The sequence below is a fragment of the Perognathus longimembris genome, chromosome 6, assembly GCF_023159225.1.
Source record: "Perognathus longimembris pacificus isolate PPM17 chromosome 6, ASM2315922v1, whole genome shotgun sequence".
Taxonomy (NCBI): Eukaryota; Metazoa; Chordata; class Mammalia; order Rodentia; family Heteromyidae; genus Perognathus; species Perognathus longimembris.
In genome coordinates this window covers 75,829,772-75,853,298 of record NC_063166.1, presented here as the reverse complement: position 1 = coordinate 75,853,298, position 23,527 = coordinate 75,829,772, and the positions used below count along the sequence as shown (strand labels likewise).

At 46.7% G+C, this 23,527-nt stretch overlaps 1 long non-coding RNA gene across 1 annotated transcript; it reads left to right on the top strand.

Moving 5' to 3' along the window:
• Positions 1-428: 428 nt before the first annotated feature.
• LOC125353808 lies at positions 429-21,890 on the top strand. Its single transcript, XR_007211358.1, has 3 exons — positions 429-1,007; positions 9,369-9,377; positions 21,878-21,890. It is a non-coding gene; the product is annotated as an uncharacterized LOC125353808 (long non-coding RNA).
• The last annotated feature ends 1,637 nt before the right edge of the window (positions 21,891-23,527 follow it).

The following is a 23,527-nucleotide window of genomic DNA, read 5'->3' as shown; positions in this document are numbered from 1 at the left end:
CGATTGCTTTTATTTTCTTTTGTCAGTTGTAGGGCTTGAACTCAGGGCCTGGGCACTGTTGCACTGTCCCGGAGCTTTTTCACTCAAGGCTAGCACTCTACCACTTGAGCCACAGCCCCACTTCTGTTTTTTGGGGGGTTCATTGGTGATAAGAGTCTCACGGGCTTTCCTGCCTGAGCTCGCTTTGAGCCACGATCCTCAGCACTCAGCTCTCTGAGTAGCTAGGATTATAGGTGTGAGCCACGGGCGCCAGGCTGCATTTGATTTTTATTTTAGTAGGAACACTTAATGGGGCACAGAAATGGAGGAACAACAGGTGAACAAATGCAGCAGTGGTACTCAACTAGACACTGTCTTGAAAATGAACTTTTCCACTTGTGTGTGAGGAAGGGAGGGAAACACTGAGATAGTGATAGAAGGGATGACATCCAAAAAGAAATGTACTCATTATCTGACTTACATAATTGGAACCCTTTTTGCACATCATCTTTATATAACAAAAAGTGAAAAAAATTAACAAGAAATTATACAAATGTCCAATAAAATATGTCTTATGTCATCCCCAATCATTAGGGAAATGCAAATTAATACACAATGAATGGTGAATGGACAACTCCAGCAGTCAGAAAGCTGAGGCAGGACAATCCAGGACAGTGTGTACCACACAGTGAGCTCCTGTCTCAAAACACACACATATGTGCACATACATAAACACACATTCACACAATACGCAATACTATTTCTTACCAACTACTATGGATATCATAAAACAACAACCAAACAGAGAATGAAAGGTTTTGATGAGGATGTGGGGAAATTAAAACCCGTATGTACTCTGGCTGGGAATATAGAACACTGCATCCTCTATGGAAAGAAGTATAGTAGCTCCCAGAACACAAGTAGAATTATGACCCAGTAATCCCACTTCCCAGTAACTGTCCAGAAGAACCGACAGCATGGTCTCACGGACATGTCTGTATGCCAGTGCTCATAACAGCAGTATTCATGTCCAAATACACGTCAATAAATAAATGGATAATGTGGTAAAGCCATACAATGGAATAGTATTCAGCCTTATAAAGAAAGGAACTTTTGGGCTGGGGATATAGCCTAGTGGCAAGAGTGCCTGCCTCGGATACACGAGGCCCTAGGTTCGATTCCCCAGCACCACATATACAGAAAACGGCCAGAAGCGGCGCTGTGGCTCAAGTGGCGGAGTGCTAGCCTTGAGTGGGAAGAAGCCAGGGACAGTGCTCAGGCCCGGAGTCCAAGGCCCAGGACTGGCCAAAAAAAAAAAAAAAAGAAAGGAACTTTTGATACATAACACAGGATAGTAAGCCTTGAGGACATTATGCTAAGGGAAATAAGTTAGTCACAAAAGGACAAATCCTGTATGATTCTACTCAGGTGAGGTGCAGTTATTGAATTCACATATGTGATCAAGTCAAGTTCATAGAGATAGAGGAATGGTTGCTAGGGACTGGGGGAAAGAGGGCTGGAAAGCTGTGTTATAACTGGGTTGGTTTCAGTGTGGCAAGATGAGAGAACTTCAGAAGAGGGATGGGTGTGATTGTTGTCTAACAATGTGAACATACTTCATGACACTTTGTTGGTGGTGGTGGTAGTCATGGGGCTTGAACTCAGGACCTGTCTGTTGTCGTCTCTGAGCTCTTTTTGCTCAAGGCTTGTGCTCTAGTACTTTGAGCCATAGCTCCACTTCTGGTTTTCTGGTGGTTAATTGGAGACACAGTCTTACAGGGACTTTTATGCCCCAGCTGGCTTTGAACCACTATTCTCAGATCTCAGCTTCCTAAATAGCTAGGATTACAGGCATGAGCCACTGGCACCCAGCTTCATGATACAATGGTCAATTTAAATGATACAATGGTCAATTTTATTATGTGTATCTTGCCACAATTTTTAAAGCCAGCAATGTATTAAATATATACTGCATGATGATGACCAAGTTAGGTCTGTTGCAGGAAAGTAGGAAACGCTAGAAAATCTGTTAATAATTTAGCATACTAAGGAGAAAAATAAGTATTATCTCAGAATCAGCACAAAAAGCAATTAAGTATTAATTGTGGTAAAAAAAAAAAAATGAGCTGGTGCTGGTGGCTCAGGCCTGTAGTCCTAGATACTCAGGAGGCTGAGATCTTAGGATCTCAGTTCAAAGACTACCCAGGCAGGAAAGTCCATGAAACTCTCATCTCCAATTAGCATCCAGAAAATGGGAAGTGGAGCTGTGGCTCAAAGTGCTAGAGAGATAGCCTTGAGCAAGAGAACTCAGGGACAGTGCCAAGTCCAGTTCCAGCAAAAAAAAAAAAAACAAAAAAACACATATACACAAAAGGAAAAAAAATCTCAAGCTAACACGGCGGCTCTGTCTCTCCACAGGTTGCAGCTCAAAGCCCTTCCCAAGTGTTGGTGCCCACCTCTGGGGTTTCCAACTTCCAGGACTGACAACCAAATGAAACTATTCTTTATATATTACTACTATCCTGTGTTTTTGTCATGACCGCAGGAAATGGAGCAAGATAGCATCCTTGCCTCATACCCCAAGCAAAGTCAGTTTGTATGGAGTAAACACCAAACTGTAAAAAAACAAAACTTAAGAACCTATAGAAAATAACACTTCAGTATCCTTTTGATCTTAAAGGGCCACAGCATTTTATAGACAAGATACAAACAGCATAAATGAGAAGCTAGGTATAGTAGCACAAACCTGTATTCTCAGCAGACTGAGACATGTTTGAGGTCAGTCTGGGCTACAGAGCACCAGACCCTGTTTCTGCCAAGAAAGAAGGAAAAGCTATATAGGAAAAGATAATTACAGGGGCTGGGGATATGGCCTAGTGGCAAGAGAGCTTGCCTCGTATACATGAGGCCCTGGGTTTAATTCCCCAGCACCACATATACAGAAAATGGCCAGAAGTGGCACTGTGGCTCAAGTGGCAGAGTGCTAGCCTTGAGCAAAAGGAAGCCTGGGACAGTGCTCAGGCCCTGAGTTCAAGGCCCAGGACTGGCCAAAAAAAAAAGAAAAGAAAAGAAAAGATAATTACATTCAATAACCTTAAAATGTAAAACATGAAAACATTAACATCAACATTTTAGGCTTCTGCTGGGCACCAGTGGCTCACACCTATAATCCTAGCTACTCAAGAGGCTGAGATCTGAGGATTGCAGTTCCAAGCTAGCCGGGCAGGAATGTCTGTGAGACTCTTATCTCCAATTAATCACCAGAAAACAAGAAGTGATGCTGTGGCTGAAATGGTAGTGCGATAGCCTTAAGCTGAGGAGCTTAGGGACGGCACCCAGGCCCAGAGTTCAAGCCCCATGGCTAACAAAAAAAAAAAAATTAGGCTTCTAAGACAAGTATGATCCCCACATGCTTGTAATTCCAGCCCTTGGGAGCTTAAGACAAGAATCTTGTTAGTTTATAACTTAGCCTGGGTTATGTGGCAAGACCCTGTCTCAATAATAATGATAAACAACTTTTTTTCCGGGAGGGGTACAGTCCTGGGGCTTGGACCCAGGGCCTGAGCACTGTCCCTGGCTTCTTTTGGCTCAAGGCTAGCACTCTGCCACTTGAGCCACAGTGCTACTTCCAGCCTTTTCTGTTTATGTGGTGCTGAGGGATCGAACCGAAGGCTTCATGCAAGCAAAGCAAGCACTCTACCGCTAAGCCACATTCCCAGCCTCAATAAACAACTTTTGTTTGTTTGGTTTTGGGGTTTTTGTGTGTGTGTGTGTTTTGTTTTGTTTTGTTTTGTTTTTGCCAGTCCTGGGGCTTGAACTCAGGGGCTGAGCACTGTCCCTGGCTTCTTTTTGCTCAAGGCTAGCACTCTTGAGCCACAGCGCCACTTCCAGCTTGTTCTATATATGTGGTGCTGAGGAATCGAACCCAGGGCTTCATGTATATAAGCACTTTAACGCTAGGCCATATTCCCAGCCCCTGATAAACAACTTTTATACAAAGCAAGCTTCAGTGTCTGACATCTGACTCCTAGCTAAGTGGGAGTCCGAGACTGGATAATCACAGTTCAGATCTAGCTCAGGCAGAAAAAGGTCAGGGACTCCATTTAAACAGAAAGAAGCTGGATGTGATGGAATGAGCCTGTCATCCCAGCTACATCAGAAAGAAAAAAAAACAAATACGATTGAGGTCCAGGCCTGCACCCAGGCAGGAATAAAAGTAAGTAAGAAAGAAAAGGCCTGGAGCCCTGGGTCAGTTGGTAGAGATTCTGCCGAGCAATCGTGAGGCCTCAGTGTGATCAAACAAAACAGTTAGGCCCAGGAGACTCATGCCTATAATCCAACCATTCAGGAGACTGAGATTTGAAGGTCACAGTTTGAAGCTATCCCAGAAAATCCCAAGAGGCTCTTATTTCCAGTTATTTAGGAAAAAGCTGGAAGTGGAGGCTTGGTTCAAGTGGTAGAGTGCCAGCCTTGAGCAAAAGAGCCAAGCAAGAGAGGGAAGCCTGGAATTCAAGTCCCAGTACTGGCAAAACAAAACCAAAATCCTTTACAACAAAAACTATGCTAAGAAGGATGAAAAAGATGAGCGGGTGACCAATAAAAGGTGTTTGTCATCCATTTAACTGAAAAAGAATTAAAATGAAGAATATCGCTCACGGTAACCTCTCCATTCAGTGCCTTTATTGTTATTACAATAAAAAACTAAGAATAAAGAAAAGAATATTGAATTCTCTGTCTTCACATCCTGTTTGAAATAGCGAACGCCCAGATGTGCTTGCTTCACAATGCAGGCAGCGCCGTGTCTGAAATACAGGTGTACGACATGGTCCTGTGGGTGCTTAAAAAAGAATAAACCGGGGCTGGGAATATGGCCTAGTGGCAAGAGTGCTTGCCTCCTACACATGAAGCTCTAGGTTCGATTCCCCAGCACCACATATATGGAAAACAGCCAGAAGGGGCGCTGTGGCTCAGGTGGCAGAGTGCTAGCCTTGAGCAGGAAGAAGCCAGGGACAGTGCTCAGGCCCTGAGTCCAAGGCCCAGGACTGGCCAAAAAAAAAGAATAAACCGCTCCCAGAAGTGAGGTAAATGAGGTGATAGGAAGATGAGCTGAGGACATGAACAAACTCAGGCCTGGCGGAAGAAACAGAGCCCCTCCCTCTCTGGTAGTAGACACAACGCAAATAAACCATGAAGTATCATTACAGCTGTTTCTCCACTGGCAAGATGAAGAGCAGGGGCAGTTGCTAGGCAACAGGGAGCCATTTGCCAGGATCTCAGGGAGAGAAGATGCACATTGCAGAAGGTCCAGAGCACCACCACCACCACCCTGCATCTACTGTTGCCCCAGAGAAGACTGGGATTTGAGGATTCTGGTTCAAAGCCAGACCCAGCAGGAAACTGTGAGATCTTACTCCAGTTAACAACTGAAAGTCCACAAGGAGAGCTGTGACTCAAGTAGTAGAGTGCTAGCTCTTGAGCAATAAAAGCCAAATGAGAGCAAAAGGCCCTGAGTTTAAGTCCCAGTGGTGTCACAAAAAAATAAATGAAGAAATAAATAAGCAAATAATAAGTATAAAAAATAAAGCTATGTTTTCTTTTGTTGTAGTAGTAGTGGGGATTGAACCCGATACCTTGCACCTGCTAAGTGCACAGCTCTACAACTTCAACCCTTAGCTTTCATTTATTAACAACATAGGTTTATGATGATAGAAGAATTATGAGGAGGGAAAAAAACCTACAAGAATGCGGAGAAGCAAAGTTTGTTAAGACTTTAAAATTTCCTCTGAGGAGCTGGGAATATGGCCTAGTGGTAAAGTCCTCGTCTCATATGCATGAAGCCCTGGGTTCGATTCCTCAGCACCACATATATAGAAAAAGCCGGAAGTGGAAATAACTACAAAAGCAATACTTGCAAAACTGTTTGGTGTAAGTGAACTGAACACCAGGGTGGAGGAGGGAAAGGGGGGAAGGGAGGGGGCATGAGGGACAAGGCAACAAACAGTACAAGAAATGTATCCAATGCCCAACGTATGATACTGTAACCTCTCTGTACGTCAGTTTGATAATAAAAATTTGAGAAAAAAAAAAAAGCCGGAAGTGGCACTGTGGCTCAAGTGGTAGAGGGCTAGCCTTGAGCAAAAAGAAGCCAGGGACAGTGCTCAGGCCCTGAGTTGCCCCAGGACTGGCAACAAAAACAAAACAAAAAAACAAAAATAAAATTTCCTCCGAGTGCTACTTTCTTGCAGCCCATTTGTGTACCAGCCCCGGTCTAGGGTAAGTCATTCAGCTTGAATCTATTCTCATTCTCACTTGACAGGTGAGGAGACCAAGGGTCAGAGAGACACTGGTTTGAGATCACGTAGTAGGCCTAGTTCTACTCTGTCTTCCAGACTTAGCTCACAGCTTAGGGTCTCAGCCATGACCCTCCAAGACCTCCGCATTGAAAGAGACTTCATGACTGCCAACAATCCTTTTCCTTCAGCTTCCTAAGCTGCCAGAGGAAGGACTGACAGTCTTTTCTGAAAACCAGATCCTTCCCTTATATTCATTCAGTTCACTTTATTGCCAGGAAAGAAAAAAAAAGCCCTTCCCTGAAGAAGAATAAACAAGTCTCTTACTACCACGGCTTTGCCAAAACCTGGAGAGAGAAGAATGTGCGTCGTTAATTTGCATTTTGACTGGTTCTATGGGTGTTTGATAAAGAAAACACAAAGGTTGGCTGTAAGAGGGAGTAGGTAGAGAATTTGGGGAGACATAAAAGATAGTTGGGGTAGAGAGCAAGGTCCAGCTCAGAAACTCAAGTCCAAAGGGGTCTGGCCAGGAGCGTACACTCAGGACTGGGTGATTGGACAGATAATTAGCAGCCGACTTGGCCACTCCTGTAAACCGAGGTGTCCTTTGTGTAAGACAGGTAACTGAAATATATGGAACAGACAGGGTGCAAGAATGGATCTTGGTTACAAAGCTAGCCCAGGCAGAAAAGTCTATGAGACTCTTACCTGCAATGAACCAGTGAAAAGCTGGAAGTAAGGCTGTGGCTCAAGTGGTAGAGCGCCAGTCTTGAATGAAAACGCCAAGTGAGAATGCAAGTCACTGAGTTCAAGCCCTCACGCCAGCTCAAACAAAATTGGCAAATGTGATGGCTCAGGTTCATTAATATAATATTAGTGTAGGGACACTAGGGACAGTGGTGCTAGAGAAAATTAGAGAAGTCACACCCAGTTAAATTAGCTCCAATAGATTGTTGCTCTCTGGGTATAGGAAATCAGTGTGCTAGAGTCGTCAATTTTTTGAAAGATTTTAATTTATTTAAAACCGGTTCTTTAAACCTTAGACTGTGGTAGTTTTACGTTTTGTTTTGTGCCAGTCTTGAGGCTTGAACTCAGGGCCTGGGTACTGTCCCTGAGCTTTTATGCTCCAGGCTAATACTCAACTCCTTGAGCCACAATTCCATTTCTGGCTTTTTAGCGGTTAGCTGGCTTCAAAACTGTGATTCTCAGCCTCTTGAGTAGCTGGGATTACAGGCATGCGTCACCAGTGCCCAGCTGGACTATATTTTATAGGAAAAGAAAATCAAGGTTCAGAGTGGTTCAATATTTTCCGGTCCACAGCAAAAGACTAATAATTAGCTCTTCAGGTTCCTATTCCAGGTCATTCATGCTACAAAGTTAATAAGACCGAATGATTGCCCGCTGGCCTTCGTCAGCATTTCCTGCTCCCCCAGCTCTTAGCTTCCTGGTGTTAGAGTGACACTACAAAAGGGGGTACAGGTTAGGTGTTTAAAGGTGGTGTAACTACAGCTCAGAAATTACACACTGTGAGGGCTGAAACTGGTTTTGATGATGAAATTCTAGGTTCTTCCTCGTGCCACACTTCCTTCCATATCAAGAACCCCAGGGACCTGGGCCCTGCCTGAACAGCTAGGGGCTTTGGAATGGACATTCTACCCCATCAACTTGAGTGGCTTAACTCAAGCAACTCCATTACACATTCCTTGGAAATGGCCTCCTGGTGAGATTTGGGGGGGGGGGGATGGGCTTGAACTCAGGGCCTTGGCACTGTCCCTGAGCTCTTTTGTCCAAAGCTAGCACCCTTCCACTTTGAGCTACAGCTCCATTTCTGGTTTTCTGGTGGTTCATTGGAGGTAAAAGTCTCATGAACTTTCCTCATGAGTTAGCTTTGAGCCACGATCCTGAGATCTCAGCCTCCTGAGTAGCTAGGATTATAGGCATGAGCCACCTGAGCTGGCTCTTGGTGTGATTTTTGTTTGGGGAAAATAATGCTACTGCTTTGGTTTTTGTTGTTGTTGTTTTAATTTTAAAAGCCACTGGTGGGGGCTGGGAATATGGCCTAGTGGTAGAGTGCTTGGCTCGTATACATGAAGCCCTGGGTTCGATTCCTCAGCACCACATATATAGAAAAGGCTATAAGTGGCGCTGTGGCTCAAGTGGTAGAGGGCTAGCCTTGAGCAAAAAGAAGCCAGGGACAGTGCTCAGGCCCTGAGTTCAAGCCCCAGGACTGGCAAAAAAGAAACAAAAGGAAAAACCACTGGTGGCTTATACTTATAATCCTAGCTACTCGAGAGGCTGAGATCTGAGGAGTGCAGTTGGAAAGCCAGCCTAGGCAGAAAAATTCCTGAAACTGTTATCTCCAATTAACCACACACACACACACACACACAGACATACACACACACACAATCTAGATGTGCAGGTGTGGCTCAAATAGTAGAGCACTAGCTTTGAGCAAAATAGCCCCAATACTAGTATTTAAAAACAAACAAACATGTTGACAAAGACTAGGGGCCTGGCTCATGTGGTAGAGCACCTGCCTAGTAATCACAAGGCCCTGAGTTCAAATCCCAGTATAATACAGCCCCAAATGAAAAGTTACTATGCCCAAAGCTTTCAGTGCACAGGTGAGGCCAGGATCCCATCCTTGCTGCTAGAGCAGAATCCTATGGTAGAAGAGGCACCAGGGAGCCTCCCACGCCCCTCCAGAGCCATCCTCCAGCCCCTGGGACTCTGTCCAGGCCAGGGCCTCCAGCTCCCGCAGTGTCTCCTGGCCTGTTTGGATAACTTCCTGACCTGTTCCTCCACAGCCCTCCCTGGGGTGTGGCTTGTCCCAGGGAATCCTGGGACCTCAGCAATGTGGTGGCGGCCAGGCTTGGCAGGTCTCAAGGCAGACAGTTGTCAAACAGAGGCTGTCTGGGCAGAGAGAGGCCTGTTTACCCAAGGCCCCGCTCAGGCCAAAGCTGTAGCTTCCTCCGGGATCAAGGGCCCAGCTGACTGTATAACAGATAGCCTCCACGGTCTCCATCTGTGTGGACTCAGTTCCCAAATACTGGTATAGCCCCTACTGTGTGCTACACGGGGGCACGGAGGGAGCAGGTCAGCCAGGTGCCTGCTGGGACAGGATAAACAAATGGTGGAAAACTCAGCATTGCAGAGCTGGAAAGGATGGGGGCGGGGGAGGCGTTCATGGTGATGGGTGGGTGGAGGTGGAGATGTCTTAGATTGAGGTAGCCAAGGAAGGCCTCAGAGTAGAGGTCATTTTGAAGGAGACATATGACTATAGGAAGAGCTGGGGAAACGTCCCTGACAGGGCGGTGTGATGCTAAGGCCAGAGTAGCTGAAATGAGGTCAGCAACAGGGGAAGAGACAAGGGACCACCAGACAGCAGCTGGCATTGCCCTTGCTAACACAATACCCAGGTTTGTTTGAGTCCTGGCTCTGTCCCTGAAGGGCTGTGTGGTTGGGAGTAAGCTGTTTAACCTCTCTGAACCCTGTTGTCTCTCCTGAAAAAATGATATGGCAGTTGTGACGATTAAGAGTTAAAGTTTTTCCAGGTGCAGGTGGCTCACACCTGTAATCCTAGATATTCAAGAAGATGAGATCTGAAGACTGTGGTTCAAAGCCGGCCCAGGGAAGGATAGTCAATGAGCCTCTTTTCTCCAATAAACTACTCAGAAAAAGCCAGAAATGGACCTGTGTCTTAAGTGCTAGAGTGCTAGCCTTGAGCAAAAAGAAGCTGAGACAGCACCCAAGCCCTAAATTCAAGCCCTAGGACTGGCACACACACACACACACACACACACACACACACACACACAAGTAGTCATCTTTGTACAGGTCCATTCATGTGATTCATAAATGTTATCTATTTTAAATGTGTTATATGTACTTTCGGTAAAAAAAAAAAAAAGTGTTTTAGAAATACTACATTTTTGTTGTGCGCCAGTGGCTATTGTCGGTAATCCCAGCTACTCAGGAGGCTGAGATCTGAGGATCGAGGTTTGCCCATAAAGACAATTATGAAAGATTCTTATCTGCTAGTAACTAGCAAAAATCCAGAAGTGAACATGGGATTCAGGTGATAAAGTGTCACCCTTGAGTAAGAAAAAAGCTAAGCAAGAGTACAAGACAGGGCTGGGGATATAGCCTAGTGGCAAGAGTGCCTGCCTCGGACACACGAGGCCCTAGGTTCGATTCCCCAGCACCACATATACAGAAAATGGCCAGAAGCGGCGCTGTGGCTCAAGTGGCGGAGTGCTAGCCTTGAGCGGGAAGAAGCCAGGGACAGTGCTCAGGCCCTGAGTCCAAGGCCCAGGACTGGCCAAAAAAAAAAAAAAAGAGTACAAGACACTGAGTTCAAGTCCCAGTACCAACACAACATATATACACACACAAACATATACACACACACATATATACATACACATATATATTTATATAACATTTTAATTTAAAGAGTGGTACTTTATCAATAATAATAGGAGCTGGTGCATATGTGAAAATTGAATCAGGTAACCTAAGGGGCTGAGTAGAGTTGAATGTGAGGGAGAATGATGGATGGGGTGACATTGATCAAGAAGAGTTGTACTCATACACTGATATGTTGAATTGAAACCCTTTTGTACAACTACTTAAAGATATTTTTAAAAAGAAAAATAAATTCAAAGCTGGGCATCACACTTGGGGGGCTGATCGAGGAGGATTGTAAGTTTAAGGCCAGCTTGAGCCTCTGTCTCAAAAAAAAGATGAAAAAAGCAGTCAGCTGATTATGTGAACAGCAAATACAATATACTGAAACAATTTGGTCTAGCATGATAATTCTGTGGAGTGTTGTGTGTTAACAGATTCAGAGTTACGTACAGCTTGGAACACTGCTGATTGACAGTCTCAAATGAAGACTACTAAATTGTCTTCTAAGAATAACATATCTACTTTAAAACAACATTATGGGGATGAACAGCTCAGTGGTTGTGTGCTTGCCTCGTATGTACAAGGTTTCATCCTCAACACTACAAGGACAACAACAAGAAAAACCACTAGTTGGGTACTGGTGGCTCACACTGGTAATCCTAGCTACTTGAGAGGCTTAAGATCTGAGAATCACGGTTTGAAACAGTCCGAGCAGGAAAGTCTGTGAGATTTTTATCTCTAATTAACCACCAAAAAGTTGGAAGTGTTCTGATTATGTACAATATTTACCAGTCAGGTGCTGGTAACTCACATTTGTAGTCCTAACTACTCAGGAGGCTGAAATCTGAAGATCTGGGTTCAAAGCCAGCCCTAGGCAGGAAAGTCTGTGAGACTCTTATCTCCAATTAATCACAGAAAAAGCTGGAAGTGGTGCAGTAGTGCTAGCCTCAAACAAAAGGAGCTTAGGGACAGCGCCCAGGCCCAGAGTTCAAGGCCCAGAATTGGCACTATATATATATATATATATATATATATATATATCAAACTCTAGGAAATGGGGACAAGAGTTTTCTTCTATTGTTTGGTACTTTTTGCCTGTCTTTGGGAGGGTAAGGGGAGAGAACAGAAATGGAAGGACAAATGGTGAACAAATGCAGCAGTGGTACTCACTAGACACTGTTGAAAATAAACTACACAATTTGAGGGTGGCCGTAGGAGGGGAAAACTGGGAGAAAGCAAAAGAAATGTATTCATTAGTTGACTTACACAACTGTAACCCCTCTGTACATCACCTTTATAAATATAATTTTAAAAATTTAAGTCAGAAGTAGAGCTGTGTGGCTCAAGTAGTAGAGTACTAGCCTTGAACAAAAAAGCTCAAGGATAGCACCCAGGCCATGAATTCAAGCCCCAGGACTGGAAAACAGACAGACAGACACACACACACACACACACACACACACACACACACAGTGAAAACAAAAAAAACTACATACCTCGGAGCCTTTTAATAATACCCAGTAAAGCAAAGATAACCAAAATACGTTTATACCAAAACTGGTCCACTGCATGCTTTTGTAAATGAAGTTTTATCTGCCTATAACCACATTTATTTATTTTTATTTATTTATTGCCTGTGGCTGCTCTCTTTCTCCAATAGCAGAGTTGAGGAGTTAGTACAGATCATATCTAGCTTGTAAAATCGAAAATATTTACTGTCTAGTCTTTTACAGAAAGGATTTGCTAACTCCATTCAAGTTAAAAATCAAAACCTTAGCTGGGCACCTATAATCCTAGTAATTTAGGAGGCTGAGATCTGAGGATTGTGGTTCAAAGCCATGAGACTTATCTCCAATTAAACACAAACACAGTTGGAAGTGGGGCTCTGATTCAAGTGGTAGAGTGCTAGCCTTGAGCAACAGCACCCAGGCCCTGTGTTCCAGCCCCAGCCCCTGGGCTGACACACACACACACACACACACACACACACACACACACACACACACACACACCCTTAAGGTTAAGCTAAACCTTTTTCTGTGTTTTCATTTTATTCTCTATTTTGTAACTGTAGTCATTGAACAATTTCCCCCCAGCATTTTACTTTGGAAAGCGTTAAATGTTGAAGAGCAAGCAGAGTGAGTAGTGAAGTACCCCGTCACCTGCATTCTAATTGCCATCCTATCTATTCGCTCTAGGGCTATTTGTGTATCTACATTTTTTTCCTACTTGTACTAAGGCTTGAACTCAGGCCCACATATTCTCACTTGGCTTTTTTGCTCAAAGCTGGCACTCTACCCCTTGAGCCACAGATCATGACAGCCATGGTTCAAGTGTTCATGACCTTCGTACCTGCCAGACACATGCCTCTTCCAGATAGATACTCCTTCCCCCTTACATCCTCACCACAGCCCTAGGGAGATGTCATCTAGGTCCCCAGCCTGCAGGCAAAGACCATGAGGCCAGAAGACTTTTCTCAAGATCACATGGCTAGGTGACAATCTGAACCCACAGACCCCAGAGTCTGAGCTGTGAGCCACCATATGACAGCCCTCGGGTGTGCCAGGATAGGTGACAAGCCTCGCTGGAGAATGACAACTTGGCATTAGGCTACATTTTCATTTACATTTCATTGGCATTAGGCTATATTTTTTCCTTTACTGTGTGATGCAGAGAAACTCACCTACCAACTCTCAGCCTTGATTCCCTTGCTTAGAAAGCAGGGATTAAAAAAAAGAAATAAAGCAGGCACTGTTGGCTCACCCCTGTAATCCTAGCTACTCAACAGGCTGAGATCTGAGGATTGAGGTTTGAAGCCAGCCTGGGCAGGAAAGTCCCCATGAGACTCTTATCACTAATGAACTGCCAAAAAGCTGGAGCTGTGGGTCAAATGGTAAAGTGCCAATGACTCACATGGTAGAATGGTAGCCTTGAGCAAAAGAAGCTCAGGGACAGAGTCTAGGCCCTGAGTTCAAAACCCAGGACTGGCAAAAAAAAAAAAAAAATCAGGGACAGTGCCCAGGCCCTGAGTTCAAGCACCCAGACTGGCACTAAAAAGAAAGAAAGAAAAACAACAACCGTATGTCCCGCCGTGGTGCATTGTTCCAAGGATCAAGAGAGAAAAACATACAAAACAGCCGCTATGATGATTGTCACATACAAGGTGTTTCAGCCAGGGGACATGTGAGGCAGAAGCAAGGGAAGGCGCAGACCCTGAACCTCGGGTTGCTTTCAGGACAAGATGAATCTACCATGGAACAGCCAGAACAGGCCCAAGAGCCTTCCCAGAAAGATGGTATTAAGCCGGGCACCAGTGGCTCACGTCTGTAATCCCAGCTATTCAGGAGGCTGAGACGTGAGGATTGCAGTTCAAAGTCAGCCTGGCCAGAAAAGTCCCTGTGAGACTTTCATTTCCAATTACCCACTCAAAAAATAAACAAATAAAGAAAGAAAATGAACAAAACAAAATAAAACCGGAAGCGGCACTATGGCTCAAAGTGGTAGAGCAATAGCCTTGAGCAAAAGAACTTAGGGACAGCTTCCAGGCCCTGATTTCAAGCCCCAGGACCAAAGAAAGAAAGCGGGGGAAGGAAAAGGAATGAAGGAAAGGAGGGAGGAAGGGAGGGAGAGAGGGAGGGAGGGAGGGAGGGCGGGAAAAGATAGTAGTAATTGCAGCTAAGTTCCATTGAGAACGCCTTCTTCTTCCTCTCTGCTCCTGGCTGACTCCAGTTCTGGCAGGGGTCTTCATTCTCCTCCAGCATCCCTTTGTGTTCCCACAGGGCCCTATCTGGCCCTATCAGCCTCTTTGTCTTTGGTCTCAGCTCACTGGTCTGTGATCCCACCAAACTGAGCGCTGCCTAAGGTTTGCAGCCAACTTTTCTTCTCCCCCCGTTCCTGGCAGAAATTCTTGTACACCATAATCCCCATAGACATTGGTTGTAGAAATGAACAAGTGGAAAATGAGTGGATGAATGGGTTGCCCTCTGGTGATCGCTTCTCCCTTCGCTAAATGGCACCAAGTAAGGCAGGGGTCTCCATAGTCCAGTTGATAGAGGTCCCAACTCACACAGAGAACTCAAGTTTTCATAAGGCAGAGACTTGACACCCACAGAGATTCTGGGTGGCAGGACCCCAAATAGTTTAAGAAAGCCGCCCCTGTAGCAGGCACTGGTGTGTGTCACCTGTCATCCCTGCCACTCAGGAGGCTGAGAGCTGTATATTTCTGTTTGAAGCCAGCTTGGGCAGAAAACTCTTCAGGACAGTACAGGAGCTCAGGGACAGCACACAGGCCCAGAGTTCAAGACCCAGGACTGGCCAAAAAATGTATAGGGAAAGAATAAAGCCAGGAGGTAGGCTAGCACACCATGACATCTTACCCTCATACTTGCTTAAGGAGGCTCCAAATTTGGCTCTCAGTTTGAGCCTAGTTGGCAAAGCAAATACTATAACTCGTGAGTCACAGTACACTCAACTGTGGGCAGGCCCTGCCCAGTGGTGCCTCTGTTGCCAGGTAACACATCGTGAGGCTTTTGCAGACTTTTGGGGTTGGCACACTGGTGGGGAGAGATGTTAGTGGCATCTAAGGAGTAGAGCACAGATCAGAGATGCTACTCATGTCTTATTCTGCAGAACAGCACTCTACAAATGAAAAATTACCCAGCCAAGATGTCAATAGCACTAAGGCCCAGAACTAAGAGCCCCCTTGCCCTCATTTTTCCATACCCCAAGAGAGGGCGATCACTGGGCTTAGCTAGCTTCCACTTTTCTGTTGTTTTTTTCTACCAGAACCTTGGTTTCCAGCTTTCCTGAGCTTGGAGTCTGCTGTGAGGAGGTTCCTGTTCCTAGAGGACTTTTCCCTTTAGAAAAAGAGTGCATTGTGGGAAATTCTTCTTCCATCTTTAAGCACTTAAGTGCCAACATGATACCTAATTCTGGGAAAGCCACCTTGGGTCTAACGTGGAACAATCAGAAGGTACAACAACCAACACCGTGAGGATGGCAGGGAGGAAAAGAAGAACCTGGCTCTGGCTGGTGCTCAGTACTATTTGCTCAGGACTCTTTTTCTAAAAACCTTCCAGATTTACTCATCCAACAAATATTTAGTGAGCATTTCTTTGGTGCCAATCACTGAGACCTTAAAAGACAAAGTCAAACAAACCACTGACATTCAGACTTCCTGGAGTTTAGAGAGTAATGGTGGAGCCAGACCCACAATCATGCACAACAATGAAAACGAGGAAGCAGAATGGAGAGTGCTGTGGGAATGTTGGAAGTCTGGGGGGGAAGCCAGATCCTGTGGTACCTCACCAAAGATCAGTGGGGAAAAGACTGTCCTACTCAGAATCAAAGCCAGGATGCAACCACTGAGACTGATGGAGACTGCACGGGACTACTATTTCTGTGGGTCTTTACTATTCTCAAGACTCACGCACTTGTCTAGCAAGTGTGTGAGCCTGAGTCCAAACCCCAGCACTGCCCAAACGAGAACAATGCATATATGCATGCATGAGTGAATGAATGAATGATAGAGCAAGAGAAGGATGTTAACTCAGATTTATTTGACCAGAAAATCCGGGCTCTAGCCAGGTACCAGTGGCTCATGCCTACAATCCTAGCTACTCTGGAGGCTGAGATCTGAGGATCGCCACAGGAAGACAGCCCAGACAAGAAAGTCTGTGAGATTCTTATCTCTAAGTAAGCTTCAAAAAAGGCAGAAGTGGAGTTTTGGCACAAGTGCCTTGAGCCAAAAGAAGCTTAGAGACAGCACTCAGGCCTTGAGCTCAAGACCCAGGACTGACACAAAAAGAAAAAAAAAAAATCGCAGGGCCCTTCAGCTATTAACAGCCTCATACACACATGCTCCACTGAGACCAAGGGGCTCTTTCTGTAGATTTGGACTGAATCTGGCCACTGGCCACCTCCTTTTCCTTCCTTCCTTCCTTCCTAGTCCTTGGGCTTGAACTCAAGGCCTGAGCACTGTCCCTGAGCCTCTTTTGCTCAAGGCTAGCACTCTACCACTTGAGCTGCAGAGCCCCTTCCAGCTTTTTCTATTTATGTAGTACTGAAGACTCAACCCAGGGCTTCATGCACGCAAGGCAAGCACTCGACCACTAAGCCACATTCCCAGCCCCAAACATCTTTCTAACCATCTATCCATCTGTTCGGCTGTGTGATAAGCACTGCACAGGGACTAAGATGAGGGGACTGTGGCAGCCCCCAAAGTGGATAGACCTGGGAGATAGGGAGTGGCTGTCAGCTTATATTAGCATACATTATCTTTTGGGGGGGGGGGACATTTTGGGGCCTGCTGCTCATGCCTAGTCTAGATTGATGGCCGGGACTGCCTTTCCCAGCTTTCTGTTGGCCTCTTTGGGAGCCTATGAGTCCTCCCTCTGGCCAGGGGTTAAACCAAGTCTTACCGTTGTGGATTAAGATGCCTGGCCTTTGTCTTCTCTCATCCCTGCTCCCATTTTACAGAAGAGGAAATAGTGGGAGATTAACTCTGTCAAGGTCATCTAGTCAAGTGGGTGGACGGGTCCTCAGGCAATTTGCTTGTTCAGCTTTGGCTATTTCCCCAGCAGCTACTCCAGGCTTGAAGGAGAGTAAAAGCAAAGAATCCTCCAGAATGATAAGTCTCAGTTTTTCACGGGCCATTGCGTCCACAATGACAGTTAGCCTGTCCTCACCATGTGGGGGGTGTCGAGGGCTTTATGCCCTGGTTCCAAAGGACCCTAAGAATCCACTGCATTCTAGAAGCTGAGGAGTGTGTGTGTGTGGGGGGGGGGGGGGATGAAAGAGTTAATGTTTACAAAATGCACCTAACTTTTAAAATTTCAAAATACGGCACCCCCTAAAGGAAAAAAAAAAAACAAGCATTCTTTTTCATCTCCCTCCTCAGAAACAAAGCTGCCACCACTTTCCTTGGTGGCCTCCCACGGAATTTTCTATGCAAATACAACCCCAGAGTACATATGTCCATCTATATCCGGAAACAACACAGGGCTTCAGCTTGCAGCTTTGGCAACATGGAGTTTCTTCCCCAGCTCCATTTTCCCTTCAGCAGTGGGATAAGCATTCCAACCTAAATTTACCAGTCCTGGCCTATCAGGGTGACTTCCCCAGTTTGGGAGGGGGTCACCACCGCCCAGCCTGAGCCCTTGGCTGTCAGTCAGTGGGTAGGCAGCACTTCCCCAGCCTCTCACCCAAGCTTCACACTCCTAACACACGTGTCACCCTCAGTCCCCGGCAGCCACGTGGGATGGTGCATCCATCCGCACCTCATCCCTTCCCCACATCCTCCAGAGCCCAGGGCAGTCTGGAGGGACAAACCGACGCACTCAGGGTTCGTCCTCTCCCGTGCGGACCCCCAGCTGGACGCTGCGCTGGCTGTGTGAACCAGGCGCCACATAGCTTCCTTTGGGCCTGCAGAGCTGAAGCGAAGCAGGTCGATCCCCCAAGCCCATCATCGTCCAAGGAATTAGGGAAAAACCTCCCGGCTCGCGTACCCAGAAAAGCCAAAGGCCAACAACAAAAAACAACAACCCAGCTCTGCCTGCAGGCTCGGGCCGCCCCTCCGGGCCCTCACTTCCCATTCTGCTCCCTGTGCCCCAGTCTTGTCCTTCTAGTTGACCCCTCGGGGCGTCTCTGAGCCCAGAGGAAAGGCATTGAGGGTGTCCTCGGCCTGGGAAACCTCACCATGGTCCCACCCCGTCCAGTCTCTTCCCCCCCCCCCCCCCGCCCCGAGCCAGCAGCTGGCTCCACTTACCATAAGTACTTTCCACGGGAGCCCCAAGGGGCGCGTTCACACTGACCATGGTCAAGTATATCCAGCTGGACAGGAGGGCATGGAGGAGCCGGGGGGGCCCACACACAGCAGCAGCGGGGGCCACCCGGAGCTAGTCCACCAGGAAGGCAGGGAGCACCGCCAGCTGCCACGGCCTGGTTATCTTATTGATTCTTCTAATCACCCAGGGTGGGTGGATATGTTAAACAGTAACCAGTCACTTAGGGAACCTGTGGCTGGGGACTGCGGCCATTGCCATGGCAACGGCGACCTGGCCAGAGGGAGGTCCACGCAGCCCCTAATCCTGAACTGTAAGGTTAGGGGGTACCCAGAGTCAGACAGTAAGGGATGTCAGCCCCTGTCCCCCAACTTGAGTCAAGGGACTGAGTAGGAGGGGCTGGGAAGGTGAGAGTCCAAGTTGGGTGGGGTTTTATGACTGTAAATGATGGGTGTGGCCTGATACAGGAAGTTGAGGGAGGGATGGGAGAAAAGGAGGGTGGAGAACTGAGTTTACCCAGTGCCCCAGCGGATGCTGGGAAGTGACTTTGCGGAGTTGAAAGTTGGAGGTGAGTAAACTGAGGCACCAGGAAAAAGTACTTGTGTAGAGGCCCACGGTGGATACACAGAGGAGCTGGAATTACAACCCCGGCCTCCCGTTTCATCTAACTGGTTTATTGTGCATCTACTGTATGCCATGCCTTCCTCTAGACTCCTTTGACTGGAATGATCTGAGCAGATATCTCTTTATCCTGGGGACTGGACTGATAGAGGAGATAGGTATTGCTGAGAAAGGTGGAATAACCATTGGTTCTGCCCCCAGGGCTGGGTGCCCTGCCCTGCCCTGCCCTGGCCTCCCTCCCCTTGCAAGCTACAGAAGACTGCATTGGAGTGTCTGAGACCTCCTATGTGTTTGTTGTCTTACATCTTATACACCTGCCACCTGGCTCTTTTGGGTCACAGCCCCTTGGTTCCCAGCCTGGCTCCCACTCCTTGGGATTTGGAAGTCAGAGTCTTCATTGCATCATACAGAGCTCAAATGAGAAGCAGTAAAGCAAACTCAGAGCTCAGAGGACTCTGCCAATTTTGTATTTCTCTGGGGGGAAGAGGGAGAGGTAAATTACTTCATTTCCTTACAATAAGAGCCCCCTCATGGGTGGCCCTAGCTCTCTGCCCCTGGTCTCCTTTTCCAGGGCATTTTCTCACCCTCCCCAGGGGCCTCTTACCCCTGTTCATAGGTTGTTTCCCATTCTAAATTCTTCCTGCCTCTTGGCTTCTTCCGGCCTTTCTCTTCCTGCCTTCCTTCCAGTTTCAAGCCAGCAGCTCCTGACTTCAGTGCCTCTCTGTGTCTTTCCAGTTTGTCTCCTGACAAAACCCCAAGGCAGGATGAACCTTAGCCTTTTGCTTTCTTCCTGTCTACACCCAGGCAGCTGCTCGTGACTGGAGTAGAAACAAAGTCGCCGAGAGGGACAGATGGGCCCAGTGTATCCCCAACACCCATGGGCCCTTCCATACTGCCCAGGTTCCCTACTCCTCTCTCAGCTACTCTCCACCTCCAGTTCAGATTTTTCTCTCTTTTTCCACTCTTTCCCACAGGGCAATGAGTCTTCACATCTTTCGCAGAGAAAGCAGAAGCCCAGATCAGGCCTTCCCCACGAGCCAAAATGGAAATCCACGGACATCTCCACCAGATGCCCAGCCCTCGAATCTCACCCCCTAAGTACTCAGAATGTCATTCACTTCGGTTTCCACTCCCACCATCTTGTTTCCAGCCATCCTCATCTCTCACCTGAGATGCTGAGGTTGCCTTTTGCCAGCGCTCAGCTTCCACTGGCGCCCTCCTCACAACTACCCCTCATTAGTGCGTTCTGATTATCTTCTCTAGGGAAAACCTGGCCACCCCATGCCAGTGCTAGGACAGCGATGAATCTTCCTCCTCCCCATCTGTAAGTCCTTGACTGTTCACGGCTTGGCCCCTGCCCACTACAGATCCTTTAGCCCCTTCCATTGCCACCACTGCCCCCCAAAAGAGGAAGAAACGAGGGAAGAAGATAAAAAGCAAGGAAGGAAGGAGGGAGGGAGGGAGAGAGGGAAACCAGTGGACTTGACTTGGTGGTGGACTACAGTTTACCAACAGTTGATCTGTATTAATGAGCACCATTACATAACAGCTCAAAGCTGTCACTTCCATAGCACCCACTACGTGCTAAGGTACTGCTTCGTGCTATACTTTGAACTACTTGAGGAGGTAGAAGCTATTACATACACTGAGAGGGTGTGGTAACTTAGCTCCTGCACAGTCACTGAGTTAAATTTGTGAGTAGGTTCTTTGGTTCAATGGGGAGTTAACTCTCCCCATTGTTGAATGAATGAGTCAATGAATGATCAAATGAGATAGGGTTGGAGGGTCAAACTTTGTTGTTTTTGTTTGTTTGTTTGGTGGTGCTAGAGATCTAGCCCATAGCCTGGAGCCTGGGAGACTAGGGTTCCACCTCTGAGCTCCATCTCTAGCCCTCAAACATCATGGTAAACAGAAACAGGCCTCTAGCAGCAAAGATGCCATTCTTCTGGACAGAGTATGACAAGAAGGATACTAACTGCAGTGCCCTCAAGGGAGTCCTTACCCCGTCCACCTCTGCCAGCCTGAACCAGCCCCACTGACTCCCTTCTCTGGGTCCTCTGGGCTCTTATCAAAGGTCCTATCAGAAATGGCAAACCTTGTGGATTGTCTGGAATTCACACCCAACAATGGCAACTTCTGCTGAATCCTATCTATCTTTTCTTAGCCGAGAGGAGTTGGTGGAGGAGCTTTGCATGTAGCCGATTAAATGGCATCTTACCACTGGAACCACAGCTCCGCTTCTGGCTTTTTTTTTTTTTTTGGCCATTCCTGGGCCTTGGACTCAGGGCCTGAGCACTGTCCCTGGCTTCTTCCCGCTCAAGGCCAGCACTCTGCCACCTGAGCCACAGCGCCCCCTCTGGCCATTTTCCTTATATGTGGTGCTGGGGAATCGAACCGAGAGCTTCATGTGTAGGAGGCAAGCTCTCTTGCCACTAGGCCATATTCCCAGCTCTTCTGGCTTTTTTCTAACTAGTTTTTGGGAGGTAAGAGTCTCTTTGTCTTTCCAGCCTGGGCTGGCTCAACCACAATGCTGAGTTCTCAGCCTCCTGAGTAACTAGGATTACTGGTGTGAGCCGCTGGCATAGGGTAAAGGCAGCTTCTTTAGCCTCCAGTTTTCTCTCTCTGAAATGGGGCATAGCAGTACCCTTCATTTAAAAGAGGCATGATTATTTAATGAGACTAAGAATGCAGCTGACTCCTGATCAGAGCAGCAAGTAACCATCAGGAGTTGTGATTGTCTTCATCCCAGCCCCCAGAACACGGGGAGAAAGTGGAGCAGTTGAAATAGCACAGATGGTGGAAATAGGTAAAGCTGAATTAAAATTCCACATCTGTTCCTTTCTAGTCATTTCATCATGTCACTGGTGTTGGTAACACCTACACTTGCAGAATGCTTTAGGAAAACACTTTGGGACTGAGACTTAAACCTTTTTGCTGTACCTTAGAAGGGTATTAATAATTTTTTTGTAAAGAAATCTATGTATGCTAGGCACCTGTGGCTCATGCCTGTAATCCTGGCTACTCAGGAGTGTGAGATCTGAGGATCACAGTTCAAAGACAGCCAGAGACTCTTATCTCCAAATAATCACCAGAATACCAGAAGTGGCGCTGTGGCTCAAGTGGTAGAATGCTGTCCTTGAGCTGAAGGGCTCAGGGACAGTGCCCAGGCCCAGAGTACAAGTCCTGTGACCAATTAAAAAAAAAATCTATTTACTACCATCTTTCTTTTGCAAAAGAAAAGATATTTTAATACCCTTCTCCAAAAAAAGGAAGGATATTATCTGCAAATAACAAACCTTGATTTGCTGATTTCACTCACTTCCAGTATTTGGAAATTGATATACAACCTCATGGTCCACTCTTCTCTTCTGAAGAGTGGACTAATAATATATCTGTATGTGTCAGAGCACTAATCTAGCCTAGGGCCTTCATTCCTCCCCACATCTTCTAGTCTTTGCTTTTCTCTCATCACCTAATTTCCTTGTCTTGTTTTTGATGGTCCTAGAGCTTGAGAGAAAGGGCAAGATAAAAGCCACTGTGTGGAGTCTCAAAGGACTTTCTTGGTGGCAGAAGGGGATATATGCGGTGGCCAAGAAGGAAGAGGACTCACTGTCCACGGCAACATAATAACTCTGCCGAAAGGGACCTGTTTTCCCTGCAGAACTGTCCCAGGTATTTGAATGGAGGCTAGGCACGGGGCGGGGGGGGGGGGGGGGGGGGGGGGGGGAGGGGCAGCTGTCGGGCAAGGTCTGAGGGAAGAGATTTTACTATCTCTTGGAGACAAAGGGACTTTTGTGTGCTTCAATCTCTGGGTAGGATGGGGTGGAGAGAAGAGAAATAGTTTAATAGAATGAGATAGTGTGGAAAAAGGAGAGTATAAGATGGACACAGAGAAAGACAGAGAGAGAGAGAGAGAGAGAGAGAGAGAGAGGAGAGAGAGAGAGAGAGAGAGAGAGAGAGGAGTTCCCTCAGGCCAACTTTGTTTCTGATAGGTGACCTGGGAGCCTGAGCTCCAGCCTCAGGGCCGTGGAGAGCAAGCTGCACAGCTCTAAGGCATACACTCTGAGACTCAGTAAAGGGGCTGTGCATCCCGTGCTCGGTCTGATCCAGTCCAGTAATAAGCAATGTGGGAGGTGAAGGTCCACAGATTTATTTCATTTTTTTTAAGTTTGGACCTGAAATCTGCTCAACTGTGAAAGGAGCTACTTAACTTCACAGGCTGCCCATGGTAGCTGGCGTCTGGTGGATGGAGGTGAGCTTCAGATTACATAATGAAAGTCTTACATCCTGTCTACCAGGAGGCTGGGATCTGAGGAACATGGTTCAAAAGCTAGTCTGGATAAGTAAGTCTGTGAGGCTTTTATCTTCAATTAACCAATTAAACTGGAAGTGGAGCTGTGGCTCAAGTGATAGAATACTAGCCTTGAGCAAAAAAGCTTAGGG